The sequence below is a fragment of the Marmota monax genome, unplaced genomic scaffold (genome assembly GCF_021218885.2).
Source record: "Marmota monax isolate L192 unplaced genomic scaffold, Marmota_monax_Labrador192_F-V1.1 WCK01_AAM20220418_F8-fsc00065, whole genome shotgun sequence".
In the NCBI taxonomy this organism is placed as follows: Eukaryota; Metazoa; Chordata; class Mammalia; order Rodentia; family Sciuridae; genus Marmota; species Marmota monax.
In genome coordinates this window covers 10,412,111-10,438,913 of record NW_026694038.1, presented here as the reverse complement: position 1 = coordinate 10,438,913, position 26,803 = coordinate 10,412,111, and the positions used below count along the sequence as shown (strand labels likewise).

Genomic DNA, 26,803 nt, shown 5'->3' with positions numbered 1-26,803 from the left:
CAAGAAACCTGTGTGTCAGCCTCTAGACATTCAGTTAGCACATTATTTTTCCAGGAGGGTTCATGGCCTTAGCTACTGTCTGTGGTACGTGCTCAGTATCAGGTGGGTATGAGTGTGTGACTAGACGTGTCTTTGGCTCTTCTGCTGCCAAAATCACACAGAGACTTCCAGTAAATAGGCACTTGCAGTTCTGGGAGCTGTTTATCAGGCTCCATGATTCCCTTTTCTGGAGCCTCAGCTGACCCAGCCCCTGGAGACTGACCAGCTACAGCATTTCCAGCTATTTTTAGTTCCTTCAGCCACTGACCAGGACTGTGTGTGTGGAAAAGGCAATAAGAGCTGGGAAGAGCTGTATCAGCCCCACCCAAGCCACTTCCCAGGCTGCTGATGGCCTGCAGCTTCCAGACAAGGGCAGAGCTTTTCAGGTGAGAAAGCAAAGAGCCCAATACAACCCAGACTGCCATCTCAGCCATTTAAGACTGTGGGAAAGGAGAGCTAAGACAAATGATTAATTAATTACTAAAATTTTAAGTTTTCTGAATCAGGGAAATGTGAATCTAGTGGATTATCCTTTTTATTTGTTTGTTCAAATTAACATGCTGCTTCTACTTACCCTTCATTTGTAACTGCCTGGTGTTCCTTGCCTACTCCTTTTTCAACTTTTCTTTATCACTTTGTTCGACATCTATATATATAGTACATAGCTGGATTTGTTAAGATGAGGGACACCTTTGTGGCTGCAGCAGACCTTGTACAACTCTGTCTTTGCCTTTTTTCCTACCTATGCAAAGCCTCAAGGTCACCAAGAGGTGAGAGATCAGGGCTTTCTCTGTTCTTTCCTAGGCATACACACAGCCCTGAACAAATGCATGGCCTTCTAGATTATGGAATTTGCTGGAGTTTTTCAAAGCCCCTTATTTAAATCTTATTTTCCAGTTTTTCTTAAGTTTTAGTCAGTTGTGTATCAGCCCCCAACTGGTAATGCTGCTTTGGGCAGCTGCATTGTTAAATAGTTGTTGATCAATTTCCACAAACTTCCTGCAGACTGGGCTGTTCACACAGTATGAGCTCTCAGTTAAGTCAAATAATGTTCTGAGAATGGAGTTTTCCAGTGACCAGACAGGTCAATTGTGACAGTGCTCTAGGAATGGATTTTTGGAGAGCATCAAACACATCCTTTCCCCTCCTGCAGTGCCTGGCAAGCTGCTCCTTTTCACAGCTATGGTAGCTGCAAGGCTGTTGCAGGCTACCATGGAAAGGGGTCTGTGGATAGGATTAAGGCAAGTTAAACCACCGCAAGCTTGCTATTCACATCAAGTCATTTTTATCAAATAAACACCCTCAAATTGTTTGAAGCCTTTGAATCTAGAATTTTAAAAACAGGTATTTTGACAGTTTTTGTCACTATTCTCCACCATTCTAGAAGTTTAGATCCTGGAAAAAATTTAGTGTTAAAATATATCACAAATTCATGCTACTATCAGATTTTTATTTAACTTTGCTGATATCGACCTCATTGACTTAATCTCTTTTTTTCTTTGTCGAAAGTCTTTGTTTCCAATGATATCATCAAAATTATTATTTTGCTTTATCCTTCCATATACGCACAACAGACTTACAATACCAGTATCACTGGCAACAATTATATGATTGTTAGAAATCAATCATATTGATTAATATGATCAATCATATGAATTATTGATAGTTCTTTTTGTCTTAGGTTTATCACACTGAGAGAACAGAACCAAATTATGTGATTTACAGGCAGTTTGAAAATTTTCTCCCTATTTTGGTTTGTCTCTGTGGATAGACAGGGAGGTTGACTTGTTTAATTTTAGTCTTGTTTTTTAGGAATTGGTTTTATTTTATTTTACTTTCGAATTAGATAAAATATTTACATAGTTCCAAAGTCAATTCTACAAAACAAAGTATTCTCAAAGAACTGTAATTACTCTTTTATTTATTTATTTATTTTATTGGTTGTTCAAAACATTACAAAGCTCTTGACATATCATATTTCATACATTAGATTCAAGTGGGTTATGAACTCCCATTTTTACCCCAAATACAGATAGCAGAATCATATCGGTTACACATCCACATTTTTACATAATGCCATATTAGTGACTGTTGTATTCTGCTACCTTTCCTATCCTCTACTATCCCCCCTCCCCTCCCCTCCCATCTTCTCTCTCTACCCCATCTACTGTAATTCATTTCTCTCCTTGTTTTTTTTTTTCCCATTCCCCTCACAACCTCTTATATGTAATTTTGTATAACAATGAGGGTCTCCTTCCATTTCCATGCAATTTCCCTTTTCTCTACCTTTCCCTCCCACCTCATGTCTCTGTTTAATGTTAATCTTTTCCTCCTGCTCTTCCTCCCTGCTCTGTTCTTAGTTGCTCTCATTATATCAAAGAAGACATTTGGCATTTGTTTTTTAGGGATTGGCTAGTTTCACTTAGCATAATCTGCTCTAGTGCCATCCATTTCCCTGCAAATTCCATGATTTTGTCATTTTTTAGTGCTGCGCAATACTCCATGGTGCATAAATGCCACATTTTTTTTATCCATTCATCTATTGAAGGGCATCTGGGTTGGTTCCACAGTCTAGCTATTGTGAATTCTGCTGCTATGAACATCGATGTGGCAGTATCCCTGTAGTACGCTCTTTTAAGGTCTTCAGGGAATAGTCCGAGAAGGGCAATAGCTGGGTCAAATGGTAGTTCCATTCCCAGCTTTCCCAGGAATCTCCATACTGCTTTCCAAATTGGCCACACCAATTTGCAGTCCCACCAGCAATGTACAAGAGTACCCTTTTCCCCACATCCTCGCCAGCACTTGTTGTTGTTTGACTTCAGAATGGCTGCCAATCTTACTGGAGTGAGATGGTATCTTAGGGTGGTTTTGATTTTCATTTCTCTGACTGCTAGAGATGGTGAGCATTTTTTCATGTACTTGTTGATTGATTGTATGTGCTCCTCTGAGAAGTGTCTGTTCAGGTCCTTGGCCCATTTGTTGATTGGGTTATTTGTTAACTTATTGTCTAATTTTTTGAGTTCTTTGTATACTCTGAATATTATTATACATAATGTTCGTACTTCTTTACATATTTTCTAAAGCTCATTTTATCTCAAATTCGATCTCTTCATTTTTTTTCTTTCTCAATTTTTCCTCCTTTTAATCTCCTTTTTAAAAATTAATATATGGTCCTGGGTCTTGGCTCAGTGGTACAGTGCATGCCTTGCATGTGAGAGGTACTAAGTTCAATCCTCAGCTCCACATAAAAATAAATAAACTAAAGGTATGTGTCCATCTACAACTAAAAATTTTTAAAAAAATAAATATGTCAAGTTTTCTCCCTGGGGGAGGTCGTTTTCCAAAATATTAACAATATTAACAATATCTCTGTGCAATGGTATTTATATTCTGGTGATATTTATATTCTGGTGATATTTATATTCCTTTATACTTTATGTTGCTTTAATTTTATGGTAATATGTTTTACTTTTATAATAAATGACAATAAAGCTGTCTTAGTTTTGAGAAAAAATGAATATATGGGCTGGAGTAAAACTTTGTGATAGAGCCTGGGGTTTAATCCCCAGCATGCAAAAAAAAAAAAAGATAATATATTTATTTGTTCTTTTATTGTAGATAATTTAACCTTAGTTTCTGAAATGATTTTTTAAATTTCTAATTCTTTTCTGAGGTAATTCTGTTACCTATATTTACAAATATTCCTGTTTTTCAAATACCTCATTTCTGATTTCTTCCACCTTTGATTTGTGTTGCTTTTTTGATATTGCTTTTTTTCATTTTCTTGCTTTATTTTAGTTGCCTTAAAATATTAGGTTGTGGTTTCCATCTCTTCTGTGAGCATGTCTTCTTATGGCTCTCACTGAAGGATTTTTTTTCTCCTTTTTTCCAACTTCACCTTTCTAGGGCGCCTTCAGTTTTATTGTTTTGTAATTAGAAATGTGGCCTTCATACTTTCTAAAACATGCTCTTGCCATCCTTCCCTGTTTTTCTTCTTTCCCTCTTTCCTTTATCCCTGCTGTCCTTTTTTGTTCAGTTTTGATTCAACTCTCAGCACTTATTCCTCAGTACAGAAATGAGAAAGCTTAGGAAAGGAATAGACAGCAAAGATGTTTTGTAGCTCATAAAGCCCCCTCAAAAAAATTACTATCTGGTCCATTACAGAAAAGTTTGCCAACCCTTATTCCAGAGGCAACTTCACCCCTTTTCTGTAGAGCCCTGCCTTATTCCACATGTTCTAGGTGGTGCTATTATAGTTAAAGCTTCGTCCCAGGGTTCCATAAACTGACTTCCAGCCTTTATTGAAGTACACCGGTGGCGGCTGACCAGAACATAAAGCTGTTCCCCTGATTAGCCCCAAACAATTGCAAGGGCACTCTTATAAGCCTGAAAACCGCAAAAGGGATGTTCAGCTGGTCTAGCCAATGCAAGCAAGCCAGGTTACAGAAGCGGGAGAGTGCAGTCAAGCGGAGGGAAGCCTAACCAATCACAGTTAGCCCAGTCACCCCAGTTACAGAAACAGAACACCGTTACCCTAGTTACAGAAACAATACCCCATTATAAGTCCAGGTGTTCTTTTCCCTTTACTCCATCAAAATAGTAGGTTACATAGTTCAGAGTTATTGACAGTTTAGAGATTTAGTCAAGGAGTTCAAAGCGGGACCTGGAAAGCACAATTTTTGGTGAACAGGGAGTTTTTTCCACTTATAAGTTGGGTTGTGGAAGCAAGTGTCTCTTTCTGGGAGATCACCCAGGGTGATCTTGGGAGCAGTTTCCAGGTACATCTTCCTGAGCTAGACATGTTGGCAAACATCTACATTGACCGTAATTTTTCTTCTAATATTAGGGACCTCCAACTGCTGTAAGGGAAAAGGGCGATGACTGTTCTTGCTACTTCCAGCTGAAAGGGGGCGATGTGCAGACGGCAAGCAGTTTGGAGTCCCTTTTTAGAAACTGAGTGGGTCAAGGAGTCCATGGTAAAAATCTGGCTCAGGAAGAACAGGATGTAAAGTCACCTGGGGTGGGCACTTCTATGAGAGAAACAAAAAGACATGGTGCTGAAGTAAGATTAATACAAAATAGCAGTTTTAGCATCTGGAACCTGTCCATGAATATCATGAAAATGACAGAAATTAATAATTGTTTACCAGGAGGCGGAAGACCTGAGAAAATGTCCTCATAACAAGGCCAAACACAGCCTAATAAGGCACTTTTTTAGGGAACATAAATCTTTAACATTGTCAGAATTATCAGGAATGTAGACACAACATTTAGTTAAATTAGTTAATGTCATCTGGTTTTTGTAAAAATACCTTTTTGGCATGACCTCTGTGTTCAGTAAAGATCTTTTTGTTACTTAGGACTAGATAATTATATTAATAAACATTGATTACACCTACCTATGTAGGAAGTTAGGAAGATCTGTAGGCCTTAAACGGAATAGAAACTTCTGGCATTTATTGGTAGTTATCAGGCATTTTTGCCTAAGAATTTTTCTTCTGTTGTCTCCAGTCTTACTTATTTTGGGGGATGCTAACACTAGTGTACATTTAAAGTTACATTAAAATAACTGTTGTTTTTTTTGTAAATGTCCAGGAATGGCTGTGCTTTGGTTTTAACTGTTTTTGCTAGGTGTTTAAGACCAAGCTGGTCAAACTGACCTTGTTTCTATCTATTGGTAAGAATCAGCTGAGTTTCCTTGGAGGACATTCTTGGGGAATGTGTGAGTAGCATTTTAGCTCTGTTAGTGTCATCTGCATTAGGATGGGTCAAGGTCTTGCTGACCATATGGCTTCCCTTGGAAGCATCAGGCACGTCTCCTTTTTAAATGACCCCTCCTCTTTTGCAGCATGTACATTCATTGGCTTTCTATTCTCCAGTGGTCTCATTAATCTCCCTTATCGGGAGGTTATGTGGCCTGGAGTTGCAAAGCTTTTTCCCTTTCCTGGGTTCAGGCTGACTTAGAGGGCAAGAGCCAAATATTGGTTTCTTTGGACCCTTTATTTTAACCTTAATATTTAAATTTGGCCTTAAACATCCAGCAAGTCAGTTTTACCAGTTTTAAAGTAAGAATGCTGGGCTTTAACTTTAATCTTAATAACTTTACAGTTAATTTTTACATAACACAATATCCTTATTTTATTTATTAATTTACGTAATGCTGAAGATCTGCCTGAAGGCAGAAGATGACACCTTAGCATCTACTGTATGATCCAATCACTGTACACCAACAAGGCAGTTTGCAGACCTAGAGACCCCATTAGATTTTTGGCTATAAAAACTCTCTCTTGCCAGGTCCTCCTCTCTTGCTCTCTCCTTTTTCTCTCACTTTCCCTGTCTCTCATTCTCCCTCTCACTTTTTTTTCTTCTTTCTCTCTCTCGTACTTTTCTCTCTCTCTCTCTCTCTCTCTCTCTCTCTCTCTCTCCCCCCCCCTCACTTTCTCTCTCTCTCTCTCTTGTGTTAATCAGACATTGTCACAGTAAAGGTCTCTTGGTTGTTTTGAGTGTAGTGGTCACTTTTTTTAGTTATAATGAAAATACAAAGTGAAATTAACAATAGTAAAAACATATTTAGCTTGTATATTATTTTGAACCTTGGCTGAGTTATACATTATATTTTTTATTTGAAATTACAGTAATTTTTGTAATAAAATTAATCTTTGAATATAACTTTAAATTAACTGAAATCTCGTCTACTTTGAAGTTATTTTGACATGTTGTAAGGTGGGAGGCAGAGCCTTATCTCAGATAAGGCAGGGCTCTTTACAAATCTTAGGTAAAGTGTTTTAATTTTAAAGCTGATCTTTGTCTCTCTTTTCAGATATCATTTTATAAAGTTTACATATATTGTTTCCTGACTCTGTATGAATGTTAGTAGTACAATACGACATACATCTGAAACATTAATTAAGGAAAGGCTGAGAGCCCTTAACATTTTTTTTACATGTGGAAAAGTGGCAAAATGTTTTATAATATTAATCTTTAAATAGATTAGGCTCTCATTACTTTTTAAATTTAGGGCAAAAGGTAACATAAAATTTGGTTACAAAATATCAATTGATATAAATAAATCTCCAATAAAATTGATTATCTTTAAAAGTTTAAATTACCATTACAGACAATTTTAGTTTGGAGAATACCACCTTGATAAAATGTTTCTTTAAACCTTTTACTTTAAAGACTTTTATGCCTGAAAGATATGAACACATTTAATCTGTAAAGAAGAGTAATGTACCACACTTTTATTGATGTTTTTATATTAACCAAGGTTAGCTTTTAAAGGAAAATCTAGACTTTGTAATGTAAGACAATACTTTGAAATAACAGTTGTTGTTTAGCCACAGATGTACAAACCTTAATTTCTCTAAGATTACTTGTTTTAGGGGATAAAACTTAATAAGACATAATGTAATTAATATTTTAGAAGTTTTTGTCATTTTAACATATAAATATATCAGTACATTATTATTTGTCCTTAGGGAACAACCTTGAATAGTTTTAAATATTTGTGTTATATGTTACTAAGTTACATATAAACCTTTATATGTATATATATGTTATGTGTTATATGTTACTAAGTTATATGTGTTATATGTTACTAAGTTACATATAAACCTTTTAATATTTGTCTTTTATTTATAGACCTTTATATTACTTAATTAGACCCTTTGTTGTTTACTTAGATGTATTATAATTATACTTTACCACGTAAAGACTTTTTACCTGGAAATGTTTTTTATTAAATATATTTTTATATTTAGAACTTTTTAATAATTTTTAATATATTGACCCTTTTTTGGTTTGTATTTTGAAATAACCCTTATAAATTTTTGAATTTAGATAAATTAATCTATTTTAATAAGATGAAATATTCGTTATTTACAGTACTTTAATTAAAATACAGTTGAAACTTTTTGACTTCTTGTATGTAGAATTATACCGTTGGGACTTTGTAATTTAGAGTAACCTTGTTTTTTATAATAACACAAATTTTAAATTTCTTTTTTAGTTTACCAACATATGAAAACACCAACATTGCTTAAGTATTTTACCTTATGGAATTTAAGGAGTTAAGAGTACTTGATATTATATTTAACAGTCAGCATTTTAACTTTGTACTAATTAGATGTCTCTAACAAACATGTCTATGATTAATTTTATATATGTTTAGATGTAATTTATGTATCTTTTTTAAAAACAAGGTATCAGACAAGTGCACTGAATAGCATTAGTAACCTTTTTGTTGTTGTTGTTGAATAAAAATCCTAGAGACAACGGATGTTAGACACTTTATAGACATTAACATTTTTAACAGCTGTTTAACCATCTAGAAACAAAACTGTGCATTAGTAACTTTAAAGACATTTGTACTTTTATCTATTTTTTTAATTTAAATTGAACCTTTTAGATCATATTAACCAAAAGTATTTGGATCCATTTTTTAAAATTTTTAATTTATAAGCTCATATGTCAATTTTTTGTACCAAATATATGTAGACATGGCAATACATATAGACAGACAGTACACCGGTGCACCCACACAAAGCAAACAGACAAAAACCTTATAGCTTATTTTTTTTTTTTTTTATAAAACCTATTAGATTGAGAGTTAACCCTTGTAAATCGGCCTTAGAATAAAGCAGAGTGTAATCAGAAAAACATGTTAACCTAAGCGTATTGGATCAAAATTATGAATTTAACAAATATAGAATTTTAAAAGTTTTCTGACCTTTTTTCTGAGGTGGTCCTGTTCATGAAAGCTGAAAAGAGTTGAGGGAACATAGACAAACGAAGGGGACTTATTTTTCCCTGGAGGAACTTCCCAAAGACACAGTTTCATTGGTCTCCTTGGGAGAGTCCCCCAGGTTGGGGTCCCATTCTAAACTGGTTTTTCTGGTTTCTTGGATAGCAGCCACCAACTTTTAGCCTGACATTGAAAAATCTTTAGACCATTTTTTAATAGTTGGGAGTTATTCATGCTTGTAAATACTGAGAGACAAAAGCCAAATTTCTAGACAAAATTATGCTTTTTGTTATACAATATAGGAATAATAATTTTATAAAACATTTAGTTTTAATCTGTCCTCTATAGGAACTGACATGATTTACCCAGTTGGCCACCTGGCCCAGTTCCTAAATGAAGGCAATCTCTAGAATGTCTTTTTCTTTTTACCTTTAGCTTTTACTTTTGACAATTTTTTTAGTCCTGTTGGCAGCACTTTACATTTTAATGTAAGCTGTAGTGAGCACAGTTAAAACCATTTTAACCATTTTTTCCCATTAGAAACAAACTGAGGTAGAAATTAACACAGAACACAAAGGAAACAAACAAAAACAAACCAACAAAGTCCTGAAAATTGTTAAGAAAACAAGTTAAAGGGGTCCAGGTAGAGGAAATGTAGCATTTCCTTGTTTCTGATGTCGGTGGATCGAAGGAGTCCTGGTGAAAGAAGAGTGGTTATGAGAACAGGAAAAGGGCCCGCACACAACACTCAGATAGAAGAACAGGACAAACAGCCAGCGAACAGACATGGGACAAATGACAAACAGCAAGAGGATGCTGGAGAAACGACAAACAGCAAAACAGACACAGGACAAGCAACAATCGCTGAGGTCACACAGGGAGACCTCTAATGGGGCAGAGACGACCATCTCATCCTGCCCCCAGACAGATGAGGCCTCCCAGGGAGGCCTCCAGTGGGCCCCAGATACAGACAGATGAGGTCTCACAGGGAGACCTCCAGGGAGACAGTGACAACGTCTCATCCTGTCCCGGAGAAGGTGTAAGCGACTGTGTCCAATCTGACCTTTTCCCCCAGAGAAGAGTCGACTCACCAGAACTGACAGCCTGCAGGAGCTTTTCAGAGCGTCCTAGGATGGATTGGAGTCGTCCTCGGAGTGAGGCTGAGGAACGTCTCTCAGGAGCTCCCCTCTACTCCGGGACCGAGGTCCAAAGCCCCGTTTTTGGAGGCAAATTTGGCGTGAGGGTAGGGAAGAAATGGATCCAGGGCGAGCCCCCAAATGTTATAGTTAAAGCTTCGTCCCAGGGTTTCATAAACTGACTTCCAGACCACTCACGTATAATCGAATCAAGCCTTTATTGAAGCACACCAGTGGCGGCTGACCAGAACATAAAGCTATTCCCCTGATCAGCCCCGAACAATTGCAAGGGCAATCCTTATAAGCCTGAAAACCGCAAAAGGGATGTTTAGGGGGTCTAGCCAATGCAAGCAAGCCAGGTTACAGAAGTGGGACAGTGCAATCAAGCGGAGGGAAGCCTAACCAATCACAGTTAGCCCAGTCACCCCAGTTACAGAAACAGAGCCCCGTTACCCTAGTTACAGAAACAATACCCCATTAGGTAGTTCCGTGTTCTTAAAGGTTTCTATAGCAAAAGGAAAAGAACATCTTGCTCCAGTCATGACTCTTCTACTTGGCATGGTTGTTTTACAGGATGAAGTCATAAAACAAAATGGAGTCACATTTGCTCCTACTATCACAGTGCCATCAATCTCTGCCCCAGCACCAGCCACAAGATAAGACCCAAACCAGAGGCAACCAGTGGAGCCTTCTGCAGCTGATAATACTGATAGCAGGATCGAGATCCTTCGAGGGCTGCTTAGCTGGGCGGGGAGGGGGGGTATCCCAAGCTCTTGGTGACTTTCTGTCTTGGCCACATGAATGAAGTTTATTTACAATGGGAAAAAAGGGGGGGGGGGGGCTCAGGTTACGAAAACCATTGGGATGATTAATGAAATCCCTGCGTCTAGCTGAAGCAGCCACAGCTTGAACTTTATCACTGCATGAGCCAATACATTCACTTTTTTTGCCTGAGCAGGTTTGAGGTGAATTGTGATGTTACAACCCCCAAAACCCAGACTAACACAGTTGTAAATATGAAAACACATATACACAGCCATTAAAAAGATTTTTTTCAAATTATTTCTTACTAAATTTATTTTTTTAACTCTAACAGGATTTAAGACTAAGAAAAAATAAATAAGGGTTGTAACAGAAAGAACTTTGCCTGTGAGCAAAACTTTGTAAAATAGTGTAAATTTTACAAAAGCATGCACCAAATAAGTTTATCATTTAGTTTATAAATAAAATAAAGAGACTTTATTGAGTTAGGAAGAGCCAATAGCATCACATTTTGATGGGCTGGGGCTGGTAGTGTGAATTAGAAATTGTAAATTACTCTTGGAGAGGAGTCTTTCAGAATCACCACTAGAGCTTTTTCAAAACCAGAGTTTGACTCAAGTCATTTTAGTTTAGTTTTGTTTTTGTTCCTTCAACCTTTTCAGAAGGATCTCCCCAACTTCCAATCTGGTATAACTAAATCTTTCTTAGACTTTTTGACTCATCTAAAGCTCACTTTTCCATCAATCATCTCTCAATATCTTCTATTTAATTTACTCCTCCTTCCTTCAGTGGATTTCCACAATTATGCATGCATAGATGTGTTTCATTAGGTTTTTTTCCCCCTAAATCAAATCCTACAATAAATATTCTCAAAGTTTAAAAAAAATAAATAAGCAAATAACCCAGAGTTTGAACCAGATATGGTGGCCCACACCTATAATCCAAGCCATCAGCAAGGCTGAGGCAGGAGGATTGCAAGTTCCAGGTCAGCCTCAATGACTTACCAAGATCCTGCTCAAAATTTAAAGATGAGGCATAGGGATGTGGCTCAGTGGCAGAGAGTTTGCCTAACTTGCATGAGGCCCTGGATTCAATCCTCCGTGCCACAAAAACAGAAACAAAAACCAGAGTTGGAATGGCTACACCAAGGACCTACTGAGGTAACAGAAAAATACAAAAGCTTGAGAACCAGTACTCTAATTATGGGTAACTTGATCTTTTAAAAATTATGTGTATTTTATATTTTGCTTGCTTTTGAGTGTTTTTCAATGATAAGGCTTCAAAGTCCCTATTCTGTTATCCCTAAATATAAATTCAGGCCATTATCAGATGGTTTTACCAGTGCTACAAAACATTTTCTCAGCTGATTACACTTGGTGGTAGCAAGGACTGTAGAAATCTTGAAGCTTGCTCTTTTATAAACCAAGGTCAGAGCCAAAACAAAAATTAACAGAGAGGCACAAAAACAAACATTTGTGATTCATTAAGATGGTTTATGATAATATCAGGGAAATAGAATTTTTATTCTGAAGAAGCGTGAACAGAAATCTAACCCAGATAAATAATTTAGGATTGTCTTTAATTAGCTCCTGATGTGAATCTCTGGATACTAAAATTGCTCATGTGTAAGCAGCACAGACGCCAGACCCTCGGGCTCCTGAAAGCAGCCCCATTCTCTTTGTGTTAGACTGGTTGAAAGGGCCACAGGACACTCTTAGACAAAAACAGGACATCATGAGAACCAGGAAGGTCATAACTCACCTGGCATACCCCAGGAATGGAATGGGTGTGCATGGATCTATGAGGAGCCCCACTGACCATTGGTGCTGCTGAGAAGTAGCCCTGGGCCATACCTGTGGAGTCTCAGGTCCACATCCGGGAGGGAAATACCTTCCTAGTTCTGTAATGGTTTCATCTGTGAGTTGCATACAGAGTTCTGTTGTTCTGTTTAATGCTACAAGAAAGAGGTATGAAGAGGAGAGGTGGCCAGGAAAGAACACACCCAGCATTTTATTTTCTTGTGATTCTTTACAAAAGAACTCTTTTGTGTCCACTTTTTTCTTAAAGTCTCTAAAGTCAAGAGGAGCTAGTTCTTGACTTGGACAGAGGAAGGGATCAAAAGAATGGTTGTCATCCTGTGTTTTGCTTAATTTATTCCAGAACAATACATGCACTTCTCCCCAATTTGATCTTCTAAGAGCTGAACTTGGCTCTTTCCCAGACACCTCTAGAAGCTGGCTAAAACTCAGAACTTGAGCCATAGATTAGGAAAATAATTTTTTGAATAACCCCTCCTGGTTTTCCTACGCATTCATATCCCAAACACTTCCTAGTTGTTTAGGGTGACTTGGAGCAAAAGTGGTTTTATTTTGTTTTTTTAATGTATTTCCTGTCTTAACCCAGTCTAGAAAGAGAACCTCCTGCCAGGCCCTTAAGAATGGCAGCAGCAGCAACATCGGTAACAGGCGACAAATCACTTTTACAAACACTGTCGCATTTGTTCTCATCAATCCTATGACGAATTGAGGGCAGGTACTTTAGTCCTCATTTGTGGATTAACAGACTGAGGTTCATTAAAGTTAAGCTACTGAGAGGGCAGGCACTTGAAACCCAAATTCTTTTGCTGTAACTCAGTTCAAGGATGTGGATCCTGATATTCAAAGAGGTTCTATAACCTTCCCAAGTTATCTCAACTAGTTAGTTACAGACCCTGACTTTAGCTAATTAACTTGTGAAACCAGAGAAATCTGTGTCTCAATGTTATTAGGAATCTGGGACTGAGTAACTGGTGTTGCTTCCAGAGCTGCCCAAAGGAACATGGAACTTGGAACACAGAATGGCTTTGCTCTGTCAAGCTCTAGATTGCTCTTGGTGACAGATGAGGAAATGGATTTCAGCCCAACATAGATACATCTAATGCTTACAGTCATTATCATAATACTTCAGAAGTAGAGAGATGGTCATGCAAAGATGCCTAAGGGTGTGGCAAGCCACATGGGGGCTTAGAAAACATATAAGGTCCCTTCAACACCAAGATTTCCATGAGACCCTGGAAATGTAGAGAAGAAAAGAGGCTTTAAAAGCAGAATTGTGCTTCCATGAAGATATTGGTTGCATTCTTTCTCTGGAAGGTGAACCAGAGAGTAAAGAACATATTTTTTTCTTTATTTTCCAAGATCCAATTAGGAAGAATGAGGGAAATGAAGTAAAATTTTATATAAATTGGAGCCGGAGACACAACAGAGGGAACAAGCAAGAAGATAGATAAACATAACTCTGAGTATTGCACAAAAATAAGAAAAACATATTGGCTAATGGGAAAAAAAATCCCCAAATCTACTTTTGGTCCATTTCTTCCATGAAGAAACATCTAGCCAGGCACTACACCTGGTATTATAGGTCAAATTGTGTCTTCCAGAAAAGATATATGGAGGTACTAACTCCCACTACCTCAGAATGTGACCTTACCGAGAAATAGGATCTTTATAGAGATAATGGAATTAAAATGAGGCCATTGATAAAGAACTAAATACATTTCTCAAAAGGAGAAACACAAATGGCCAACAATTATATGAAAAAAAGTTCAACATCTTTAGAAATTAGATAAATGTAAATCAAAACTACACTGATTTCCTCTCATTTCAATTAGAATGGCAATTAACCCAGAAAACAAATATAATAAATGTTATTCAGGATGTGGGGGAAAGGCAGCTGCACATTGTTGGTGGGACTGTAGACTAGTACAACCACCCTGGAAAACAATGTGGAGATTCCTCAAAAAACTAGGAATGGAACCACTATAAAACCTAGCTATCCCACTCCTTGGTATATATCCAAAAGATCTAAAATCAGCATACTATAGGGATGCAGCCACATCAATATTTATAGCAGCAAATTCACAATAGCCAAATTATGAAATCAGCCCTGATGCCCATCAATAGATGAATGGGTCAAGAAAATGTGGCATATATACACAATGCAGTTTTACTCAGCCACAAAGAAGAATGAAGTTATGGCATTTGCTGGTAAATGGATGGAAATGAAGAACATCATGCTAAGTGAAATAAACCAGACTCAGAAAATCAAGGGTGAAATGTTTCCTCTTATACGTGGAAGCTACAGCAAAATAAAGGAAAGAAGGTGGAAAGGAATGGAATATCATAATCAGGGAAGAATAGTGGAGTAGAAGGAGATCAAAAGGGAAGGAGGAGGGATGAGAAAGGGGAAGAAATGTGGAATGAATTTAACAAAATCACGTTATGTGCATATATAAATATACCACAGGGAATTTCACCTTTATTGTGTACATAGAAGATCTAATCAAAAATAAATGAGCAAAGGAAAATCAGTAGATAAGAAGACTAGGGAGAGAAAGGAGGGGAGGAAACAGAGGGTAGGGACTGAAACCAAATCCCATGCATGTATGATTTTGTCAAAATGAACCAATGACAATGTATAACTACAATGCTTTAATAAAAATAAATAAATAAAATAAGGCCATTAGAGCGGCCCTAAACTGGTGCCCTTTGTGTATGTGTGTGTGAGAGAGAGAGTTGCTGGGATTGCAGGGTGTGGGCCACTCGACCTGGCCTGGTGTCCTGATTTTTTTTTTTTTTTTTAATGGGAACATAGAGACAGATGCATAGAGAATCCCACATGGAGATGAAAACAAAGATTAGATGATGCATCTATAAGCCAAGGAAGGCCAGAGACTGCCAGCAAATCTGAAGAGAGGGGAGAGGACTGGAACAGATTCCCTTGCAGCCCAGCGGAGACACCTTGATGTTGGGCTTGGAGGCTCCAGAACTGTGATAAGCTTTACAATAAGTGTTCTTTTGGTAAGCCGCCCAGTCTGTGGTAGTTTGTTAAGCAGCCCTAGCAAACTAATGCAGCTGGCTCTTCTGGGTTTCAACTTCCCCAGACTCATACTTTCTGGTAAAGATCTAGAATGCTCTGAAACCTTGAAGCTCAAAAGACAAGGAGAATCTTAGCAAGTTAGAGCAAGAAGTAATGATAGAAAACATTGAGTACAACTCTGTTTTACAGATAAGAACATTCAGGTCCAGTAAGAGTAAGTGATGCACCCAAGTTTTCAGTGGCTATGATTCAAACCCAGGTGTCCTGCCTTCCAATCCACAGCTCTTCCTAACAAGGCCTGGTTTTACTGAGACTGCAGACATCTCTTCACTAACTGCATACTCAGTTTTTGCATCTCATAGGTAATACCTCGAGCTGGGGTTACATAGACTCTGATGGCATGGTGATTAGCAAGTAGGACTGGGAGGTGTGATTTTACTCCCTAGGAAATCTAACCAAGGGCCGAAATGGGCTATTGCTGGTCTTTTCCTTGCCTTGCTCCACTGAAACATTTCCCAGATGGAAAGATAATGGGGTCAGAAACATCTCTACTCACAACCTGACCACCTGCCCAATCACTTGGTACTTTTCTAGCTTTAAAGAGGACTGTTGTGAATCCAAAACTGTACGAGTCAGCTTTTCATTACTATATCCACACACCTGAGATAGGATACTTATAAAGAAAAGGAGGTTTGTTTAGCTCACAGTGTTCAAAGTCCAAATGGCATTGGGCCAGCTTGGTGAGGACCACCCCTTAATTGCCTCATCTTATGGTGCATGACAGATGTCAATGGCTGGAGTGTCCTTGGGGAGCAAGCAAGAGATGACATCCCAAGCCAGCAGTAGAGAAAGGACTGAGTGGGGGCCAGACTTGAACTTTCCTAACAACCCTCTCAGAGAACTGCCTCCCAAGGGCAGCCCCCAGGATTAACAACCTTCCTCTAGATTTCACCTCCCAAAAGATCCACCACTTTCCAACAGTGCCTGGGGACCAAGCTGTCATATATGGGCCTTGGGGGATGTTCAACATCCAAACCACAGCAGTAACTATTCCCGCCATGTCTTTTGAGTAGCTTACACACACACACACACAAATACTCGTACACACACACTCTTGTTTTCTTCCATTCTCCACTCTTTATTATCTTTACCCCCATTCTACCAGGAGCTTCCCATCCCTTCCCCATCCACAAAGTTACTGAGGTAGCAACCATGTTTAGGCAAAGTGATCTTGTCCCTACATACCACTCCACCCCTTAGCCACTTAAACCACATTGAACAATAATAATTAATTGCATCTATCACTCATCTGCTTGGCTTAAATCAAAAATTCATGAGAGTCATCTGTACCTCCTGTCTCCTGTTCTTTACATTCAGTGTACCACAACTTCAGCCCTGCTATCCTTCTACCTGCTCAAAATGGTCATTAATGATCTTTCTGCTGAATTCAATGAACAATTTTTAACACTATTTTGCATAGTGTTAAAAACTGCTGAGAGTTCTCTTGGATGAGTTAGGCACAGAAAAATTAAATAATCTTGCCCAACTATAGTATCTGACCACTTCCTTCATGAAGTGTCTCCTCTCTCGAAATGATAAGACTTATTCCAATGTCCCCCGTCCTGAGAAGTTTGGAATTTGGACTTAGAAGTCCAACCCCTGTAGGACTGTGCTCATAATGAAGATGATATGACTCGGGGGGTTCAGGCAGTGGTCATTTTCTAAAAAGTTAATTACAAAGTAGAGAAAGCTACTCTGTAGCCAGATGGATGGATGGAATGGATTTGCATACAGTAGGGAAGAGAGAAGGAGGGAGTTCTTAAATTTCTGTGGTGCTCTTATCTCTGGTTCCAGAACCTCCCTAAGGCCCAGTTGCCTCTTGATCTTGGGTTCTTTGAGACTCCTTTGGCTTGAGCTAGCTCATGCAGACTTCTGTTTCTTGTACCCAAGGGTCCCCACTTATGAGAAATCATCTCTGAAACTAATGGCTATGGATTGGCCAAAGCCAGAGCACAGTGGGACTGCCCTGAGGAGCACCTGCAAATTCACCTAATGATATATTTGAGCCACATTTTGTCATCTCACCCACAATAGTGAAACGTGAGTTTGGGGGATGACTGACATCCAAGTACCTTCCTCATGATATTTTGAGCTAGTCCAATGATCACAACTGAAATCTTGCATTCATTCTTGCTGTCATGTTTTAAGGACAGTACTGTCCTTATCTGAAATCAGTTTGCCTCTTATCTGAAATCCTTGAGGCCTAATAGTTTTTGGAATTCATAATTATTCTGATTTTAAGAAGTATGATCCAGAGGCTGGAGTTGTGGCTCAGGGGTAGAGCGCTCACCTAGCACGTGCGAGGCGCTGGGTTTGATCCTCAGCACCACATAAAAATAAATAAATAAATAAAGGTATTGTGTACAACTACAACTAAAAGCTAATTAAAAAAGAAGAAGTATGATCCATAGGTTATAAATTTCATAACTCCCCCAGCAGGGTCTAGGTTTGTCCCCTAATCAAATACATTAATATTTCCGCAGTACAATAGAGTAATACAAAAAGTGGGATAAATAAAATTAATTCATGTCAAGTTCCCTGCCAAATTGCTTCAGATCACCTAAGGCCAGGTTTTACCCTCAATTGAGTTACTAAAAAAAATCCTCATTTCGGATCTTTTGGGATTGCAGTCATGGACAATTATTATCCACCATTTCACAGGCAAGAAAACTGAGGACCAGAGCGGCTAAGTACCTAACTCAGGGTGACCCAGATAGTAACTGGCCAAACTGGGGTTGAAACCTGTCAACCAAAGCAAGTTGAGGCATGAAAGTGGTGGAACCAAGAGTTCACTTCAGCCAAAGTGGGGCTGGACACTCAGGAAGAAAACTCCAATTCTAGTTGCCCAGATAAGTGCTCCTGAGATGGCATCTGGGGGAGGCGGGGGAGGTCTGGGTTTTTATAGATTATTTTTAAAAGAACAAAAAGATGGTGATCGCAAACTGGTTGTTCCAACTGCACTGGTCAAAAGAACAGCACAGGACATTCGCTGGTCATTGGTCACTTATGCTATACATTCCAGGTAAGAACTGTCATAAGCAGAAAAACGCTTCGTCTCGGGTTATTTATTATCTGTGTGGTGTCAGAGAGTCCACAGAAACTTGCCATGCTAGGCCAGGATGACCTGGTTGGCTGCAGTCTCATGCCTTATATTTCCCTGAGCTGAAGAATTTTGTGACCTCATTTTGGTGACATTTTAAGTCCTTTCTCAAACCCAAGCAGTCTGGTTGTAAAGGCTACTGGCTTAACCAGTATTCCATCCTGTCACTCACTGTTATATTGCCTCCTCCAACTTGATCCTAATCAAGGGTGACAGGCTGGTTCCAGATTTGCAAAACCACAGGAAGAGAAATTAAGAGGACTGGAGCTGTTTAACAGAGTAGAGAAAGCCAAAGAGCAGGTGCAGTTGCTTTATTCAGATACCTGCCCTCTCCCCAAGTTCCTTTCCTAAGGCCATTTTTAACAAGGGGACATTGGACCATCAAAGACACTGAGAGCAATCTTATAAGAGGTTCTGAGAAACAGGAGGGAAGGGTGTGTACAGGATGCACAGAGAGTCATTCTATTGGCAGAGCAGAGGAGATCTGTAGATGTCAACAGCCTCGGGTCTTTATCTTAGTTTATTTATTTAGTACTCATTTGAGTTCCTACCTTGCAAATAATGTGCTCAATGCTGGAAAATGCCAGAGGACCAGTTTCCCATGCTTCCAAAGTCTGCTCCTGGCTGCCTTCTGTTTCCCTCCATGTCTTCTCTCCCATCTCCCACTGAATCCAGCCACACCAGCCCTTCCACACCACAAAACCCGAAAGATCTTTGCACCATCAGAACTTCCACCGTGCAGTTCCCCCAGCTGGCATTTACTGCTTCATGCTGTTGAGATGCCAGGCAACTCCGTCATTCTGGTTTCAATGTACACGTCATTTCCTCAGGAAGAGGCACCCTAAGCACTCAACCAAAGCAACCACCAAGTCCCTTGCTCCTCTGCCCCCTTCATTTCCATCTTTGCACTTACTGGTATCCAATGTTTTCTCTGATTTCTTGTTTACTTTCTCTGCCTGCTGAACATGGCTTTCTCAGGAACCTCGTCTGTTTTGCAGTCTGCTGTATTGGCAACATATTGAACGGTGCCCAGCACTTAGCAAGTAGTAAGTATTTACTGACTAAATTAATAAGCAGGAAACTGGGCTTTATGTGGCTGCACTCCTTTGGAAAGCCTGTGGTCATAGACTAGAGAACCATGGGTCATGACAGGGATGGCTCTTTTTCCAGCAACATGCATTCTCCTCATATTGAATAACAGAATTCTGAAATCTAGCTAAAATCATGCCCACCAGCTGGGTTCACTGCTCCCAGTTTCCTTTCCTGCATGGATTGGGCCAACAGAATGTGGGTGGAAATGAAGTGACTTAGGCCATTTCTGAGTTATGCTCTTAAAATGTCCATGCCTCCCCACTCTCCCTGCTACCTAGATGAGGCCAGGTCTACAATAACACATTGGACCCAAAGATGAAAATCTTGTGTTGAGGGCAGAGGAGGTGACTTGCTGCCTCTGCAGTTTATTTCTGAAGTCTTCTACAGAGGAAAATCGACTTCCATCTTGCATTCCAAATTTCCAAGTCATCCTTGCACAGGAATGACAAAGGTTTCTTAATCACAGCAGTTAGGCCAGTACCCTACAGCTAGTGTTTTTAAAAATCTTTTTCGACAATTTACTGTTTTTGCTATACCTGGTCTGCCTCTGCCAAAAGCTATTATCCAAAAACTGTCTCTGTATTTTTTGGTTTTTTATTTTATCTTGATTATTTTCCAAGTTAGTTTCTATATTCCACAAAATATTGTATTTGCAATCTTTTAATGCTGAACCAGGAAGAAAAGACATGAGAAAAGGACCTACTAGGAGCCAGCAACAATGCTAAATGCCTTGCCCATGCTATCTTGTTTAATTCTTCTAATAAGTTTGTGAATATGATGTCATTACTTTCATTTTATATGTAAGGGAAACAGGTTACAGAGTTTAGGTGTCTTATCCAAGTTCACACAGTTAGTAAGTGGCACAGTTGGACTTTGAAGCCAGGAGATATCTGAGCTTGCTCTTTCCACTACTCTGAACTTACATCAGGTTAATATCATGTCTGAGAGCTTATATTTGGATTTTAATATTTGTTTTTCATTTGCCTGTGATTTATTTCATGAATCATGTGACTTTTACTTCATAGATGTCTACTTCCTATCTATAATGTTTTCAGCTCTCCATCCCTTTGGGCTGTGTTTTTTTGCTTTTAAAATAAAAATTGTGGTAAAGCATATGTAACATAAGATTTACCATTTTAGTCCTTTTAAGTGTACAGTTCAGTGGCCTCAAGTACATTCACACTGTGCAACCATCATCACTATTAATCTTCAGAACTTTTTCAACAACCCTGAAGAAAATATGGAATGCATTCCAAGTTTCCATGTCATCCTTGCACAGGGGCCACACCAGTGTCTGCATAGGTGCAATGTTAGTAGATATTCAGCAAAGCAGGTACAGGGGTCCTTGTGATTAAGCCATTGGTTCTCTAATTTGGGGCTCCACTCCCCTTTCCTTCCTTCCTTCCTTCCTTCCTTCCTTCCTTCCTTTCTTCCTTTCTCTCTCTCTCTCTCTCTCTCTCTCTCTCTCTCTCTCTCTCTCTCTCTCTCTTTCTTTCTTTCTTTCTTTCATTTGCTGCAGCTTAGTAATGAAATACAGTGTCCCAGCCATAACCATGCCTGCACAGGGTCATGAGAGAGGGGAAGGAGAGATAGGCATGATTCTTTATAAATCAGCCTGGCTTGGATCTCATCTTTGCTGTCTGCCCCCACCAACAGTCAGGACATGAAGCAAAAAAAAAAGAGAAAATTCATAGATGGCTTAATTAAAATCTGAGTAGTTTTGGAACTCACTTCCAACAGTGAACTGTGACCTTGATTTGCTACACTTTGGAGCCATTGAGGTGAGCTTCAAAACACCAGGAGGTCACTAAAATGGCTAAACTGAGCCCTGAGGCTGGAGGGAGAGATGGCAGTCACCAGGTCCTGCACCTTCCCCAAGGTTCAAAGTAAGGCCATGACCTACCAGTCAGGAATTTAAACTTGACCCCGGGGTAGGAGGCGGGTAAACAGGTAGGATTTCTGGCTTCTTTACAGTAGTGCTCCTTGACATCCACCAGTGAGCCTCACCCTGCCCAACACCCTCTTGTTCCTCTAGAGGCTATATGAAAGTCTTTCCCTTCATAACTAATGCCACAAGTCCCATCAGCTCCGTTCAGCAGGGCTTTGATCTCTTGGCTCCTTTAGATCCAGGGCTGGGAGGCTAGCAGAAACTTAAAAAGGGGAGGGGCAGCAATTATGGATACTCTGCTTTGCCCTCCAGATGCCCATAGGACTGAAAAGTTTATTCCCCCAGCTGCTGGTGGGCGAATCTGTCTCAGAGACCTGCTTCCTGGGAAGCTAACTTCCAACAGCTCCAAAATGAAGACAACTCAGATCCTCGTGAATAAATGTTTACTGGAATGTTTAGAGATGCCACATTATGTCAACTCCATTAATTGTTAAATGTGGTATTCATGAACATTTATAATATCATTATCTCTAATCACAATCTGTAGGTTAGAATTTTCTTTTCATATAAATTCCATAATGGTTGCTGAGAAATCATAGCAAACTGTAAATTAAATGCAGCACTTATGGCCAAACGATTTCAAAAGCAAAGTCATTAAGTTGAACCATATGAAATTGCTAATATCAGGCCATTTGTCGACCTTGCTAAATGGCAATTTCATATGATTCAATATAACATCCCATCAAAAGTATTTACCAAAAAAATCCTACTTAATTTGGAAAGTAGCTGCATTCTAATGTGTTTGCCTTCTCATAGTAAGCAAGCCAGGGCCTATGAAAATGTTTTTAAAAGCCTTGTTTCTTTGGAATAAAGATGCTGAAGCAGAACCTGGAGACAAAGTCAAGGATAATGTCAAGATTCGGGGGCAGAGAAAGCAACCTGAAGCACAGACCTGCTTCCCAGGGCCTGACTCCTTGGGCACTGGAAGCACTTCCTGCCTCCAGGGTTTCATCCTCTTTGAAAACAAGGTCCTCCCTTCATTTTCTCCTGTCCCCCTCTCTACTTATATTAGTTGGTTTTCCAACACCATGATGAAATACCAGAGACAATTAATTTATAAGAAAAAAAGTTTATTTGGGTTCAGAATTTGGGGGGTTTGAGCCCATGATCAATTGGCCCCATTGCTTTGGGCCTGTGGTGAGACAGAGCATCATGGCAGGAACACAAAGCCCAGCAAAGCACTTACTACGCATGGGAAGAGGCTCTGTGTTTATTTCTGCTGTTTGATTATTTTTGTGATTGGACTGATTCAACACTGAAGTACTCAGGCCTTTCATTTTTACTTATTGCAAATTCAGAAGTCTAATGGTTGGTGTAGAGGACTTTAAGTTCCTAACGTGTGGGTTCTCACCACCGTGCTTAACCAAGTTGGACCTGCTACTTTCCCTTGTCCCTCACCCCATACAGGATGTCTATGAAAGGGTATGGGGAGCAGAGGGGTGCTGTGTCTGCCCAGGGTGCCCTCCTGACCCCAGTAAGGACTGGGCTAAGCTGGACCAAGAGAACAAAAGTGGTGGAGACGCTCAGCCTTGCCCCAGAGAAACTAAAAATCCTGTAGGCGGGCACATTCAAAAGGCAAATCTCTGCGGGCTATCAGAAAAAGGACATTTCCTTAAAAAATGAATTTATGGGCTGAGATTGTGGCTCAGTGGTAGCGCGCTTGCCTAGCATGTGTGAGGCATTGGGTTCAATTCTCAGCACCACATATAAACAAATAAATGAACAAAGGTCCATTGATAACTAATAAATTTTTTTTTAAAAAATGAATTTACATAGGGCACAGTGGCTCACACCTATAATCCCAACTGCTCAGAGGCTGAGGCAAGAGGATCCCAAGTTTGAAGCCAGCCTCAGAAACTTAGCAAGGCCCTGAGCAACTTAACAAGACCTGTCTCAAAATAATAAATAAGAAGCACTGGGGATGTGGCTCAGCAGTCAAGTACCTCTGTGTTCAGTCTTTAGTAACCCCCAAAATTATTCGAGTTAGCCAGATACACTGGTACATACCTGTAATCCCAACAACTCAGGAGGCTAAGGCAGGAGGATGAAAGTTCTGGACCAACCTGAGCCACTTAGTGAGATCTGGTCTCAAAATAGAATTTAAAAGGGGCTGGGGATGTGGTTCAGTAAAGTACATCCTGAGTGCCCCCAGACCCAATCTCTTCAGCTCTACAAAGAAATCAAACAAACACGCTCAGCGCAGAGAATTGTGTATGACAAGTACCCAATATAAACTCAAACAGACTTTATCTAATTCAGAAGATTCGGCACTATTTCTCATACACTATTAACTGCTCAAAATCTAACTTTCTTCATATTTAGAACATGACTTTCTTATAATTTGATTTCCCTGAACATCTAGTGACCATTCTCTTTCTGTTGAAAAAAATATTTTTTAATGCCACCATCTTATTCTTGGCAGACGGTATGTGGATAGATGAGATCTTTATCTCATGATTTATCTAATGTCACCCACCATCTTCCTGAATAGTGTTTCCATGGAGCCTCTGACTTCCTTTCTAATTTGGACTCAGTTCTACTGAGGCACTCAGAGCAACTGTCATCTTGGTATTTCTTGTCATTGTCTTACTAGGTTAGGTTCTTAGAGCCCCAGTTTTTTTCCTTCTTGGATTCCTTTTCTGCTCATCTCCCAGTATGTCTCTAAGTAACTCTTCTAGAAATAGCATATAGAAGACAAGCTTCTGATTCTTTGCTTGTGTCTGAAATATTTTTACATTTAATCCAACTGGCATATATTTCTATGTTCAAGTTATTTGCCTCCAAATCTGGAACTTGCTCCCTTCCCTTCCCTTCCCTTCCCTCCCCTCCCCTCCCCTCCCCTCCCCTCCCCTCCCCTCCCCTCCCCTCCCTTCCTTCCTTCCTTCCTTCCTTCCTTCCTTCCTTTCTTCATGAGATTGAACTCAGAGCCTCATGCATGTACCACCGAGCTACACCCCAGCTTATCCATTGTCTTGTAACATCCAGTGCTGCTGAGGTCAGTCTGATTAAATTTGACTTGGGTCTCTTCACAAACAATCTTCTGTGTCAGGATATTCTTTTTATCCTTACAGATCTCATCAGTATGTCTCTGTGTGAGCCCTGTCAACCTCAAGACTTTCATTCCTCTGTTTGGTAAAACGTTATGTCCAGGCTAGGATTATGGCTCAAGGGTAGAGCACTCGCCTAGCATGTGCGGAGGCCTTGGGTTCGATCCTCAGCACCACATAAAAATACACAAATAAATTAAGGTTAAAAAAAAGTTATGTCCTCTTTCTGTATTCTTTCCAGCATCGTGTGGGAAGGTGAACTGTCCAGGCCTTTTCTCAGTCTTTCCTCACCTTTTTCCTCTCTTTACTTCCTGTCTCTGCCTTTTGGAAGATTGCTTTTTTTTTTTTTTTTTATCCTCCAAACTTTCTCTTCCCCAGCACTAATTCAGTCCTTGCTTCATCTATTCTATTTATTAGACTTCCCGGAATTTTGAAATTAATTTTGATAATTAAATTGTCAAGATTTCACTTCTTGGAATTCTAATTTTCTGATTTTGCTTTTCAATAGCAACTTGCTTTTGATGTATGAATCTTTCCAAGAGTTCTGATGAGAATGTTCCAAAAATGCTCTTCCTCCTGGCATTCTTGGGGTTTCCCATAGGAAACCCAACTCCTCTTTTGTTTGTTCATGACTTGATTCCTCTTACAGTGGTGATTAATTGCCTGATTACCTGTGTGCTTTTGTGTTGACCACTGGGCTTCCTCCTAGTAGCCTTTTTGAGTAGTATTTTGAAAGCACTAAGGACAGGGATTGGGAAAGCCTGAGTAAGGCATCCCAGGTTGACCTTGTGCATTGATGATTGTTTGTTTCTTCATGACTGCCCTTCTGACTGGTGTGATAAAATCTCAGTGTAGTGTTGATTTGCATTTCCCTTATTACTAAAGATGTTTAACATATTTTTCACATATTTGTTGGCCATTTATATTTCTTCTTTTAAGAAATATCTATTTAATTCATTTGCCCATTTTTTATTTGTTCTTTTTAGATAAACATAAACAGTAGAGTGTATTTTGATACATCATACATACATGGAATATAACTATTCTAGTTAGGATCCCATTCTTGTGGTTGTACATGATGTGAGGCTTCACTGATGGTGTGAAACTTATTTCACTTAACATAATGGTCACAAATAAGTCATTTGTGAGCATAGGAAAGTTATATCCGATTCATTCTACTCCCTTTGCTATTCCCATCACTCCTTCCTTCCCTTCATTCCCCTTTGTTTTATCCAATGAACTTCTATTCTTCCCCCTTCCTACCCTCCTTTGTTGTGGGCTAGCATCCACATATCAGAGAGAACATTTGGCCTTTAATTTTTTGGGAACTGGCTTATTTCATTTCCATTTACTGGCAAATGCCATAATTTCATTTTTCTTCATGGCTGACTAATAATCTGTTGTGTATGTATATCACATTTTCCTTATCCATTCATCTGTTGTAGGGCACCTAGGTTGATTCCATAGCTTGACTATTGTGAATTGAGCTGCTATAAACATTGATGTGGCTATGTTATTGTAGTATGCTGATTTTAAGTCCTTTGGGCATGTACTGAGGAGTGGGATAATGGATAAATGGTGGTTCCATTCCAAGTTTTCTGAGGAATCTCCATACTTCTTTCCATAGTGGTTGCACCAATTTTTATTTGCCCATTTATTAATTGGGGTTTTCAGATTTTTTATTTTAATTTTTTGAGTTGTGTATTCTAGATATAATCCTCTGACAGAAGAGTAGCTAGCAAAGATTTTCTTCCATTCTATAGGTTCTCTCTCTTCTCATTCTTAATTGTTTTCTTTGCTGTTAAGAAGTTTTTTCTAATTTGATGCCATTCCATTTGTTAACTTTTGGCATTATTTCCTGAGCTTTGGGTATTCTATTGAGAAAGTTGTTGCCTGTGCCTATGCATTGGAGTGTTGGCCCTACATTTTCTTCTAGGAGTTGCATAGTTTCTGGTCTTATTCCTGGATCTTTTATCCACTTTGCATTGATTTTGTGCAGGGTGAGAGATAAGGGTCCAG

General features: G+C 39.2%; 2 long non-coding RNA genes across 2 annotated transcripts in view; one reads left to right on the top strand and one right to left on the bottom strand.

Annotated features, from left to right (window-relative positions):
* Positions 1 to 1,948: 1,948 nt before the first annotated feature.
* On the bottom strand, positions 1,949 to 21,195 carry LOC131424940 (uncharacterized). The gene is made up of 2 exons (XR_009228611.1): positions 8,768 to 21,195; positions 1,949 to 5,069 (listed from the first exon to the last, which is right to left on the bottom strand). It is a non-coding gene; the product is annotated as an uncharacterized LOC131424940 (long non-coding RNA).
* The window catches only part of LOC131424939 (uncharacterized), a 17,650-nt gene continuing 10,189 nt past the window's right edge, over positions 19,343 to 26,803 (top strand). The window contains exon 1 of the long non-coding RNA XR_009228610.1: positions 19,343 to 19,743. This is a non-coding gene — a long non-coding RNA (uncharacterized LOC131424939). The remainder of the gene's footprint in view (positions 19,744 to 26,803) is intronic.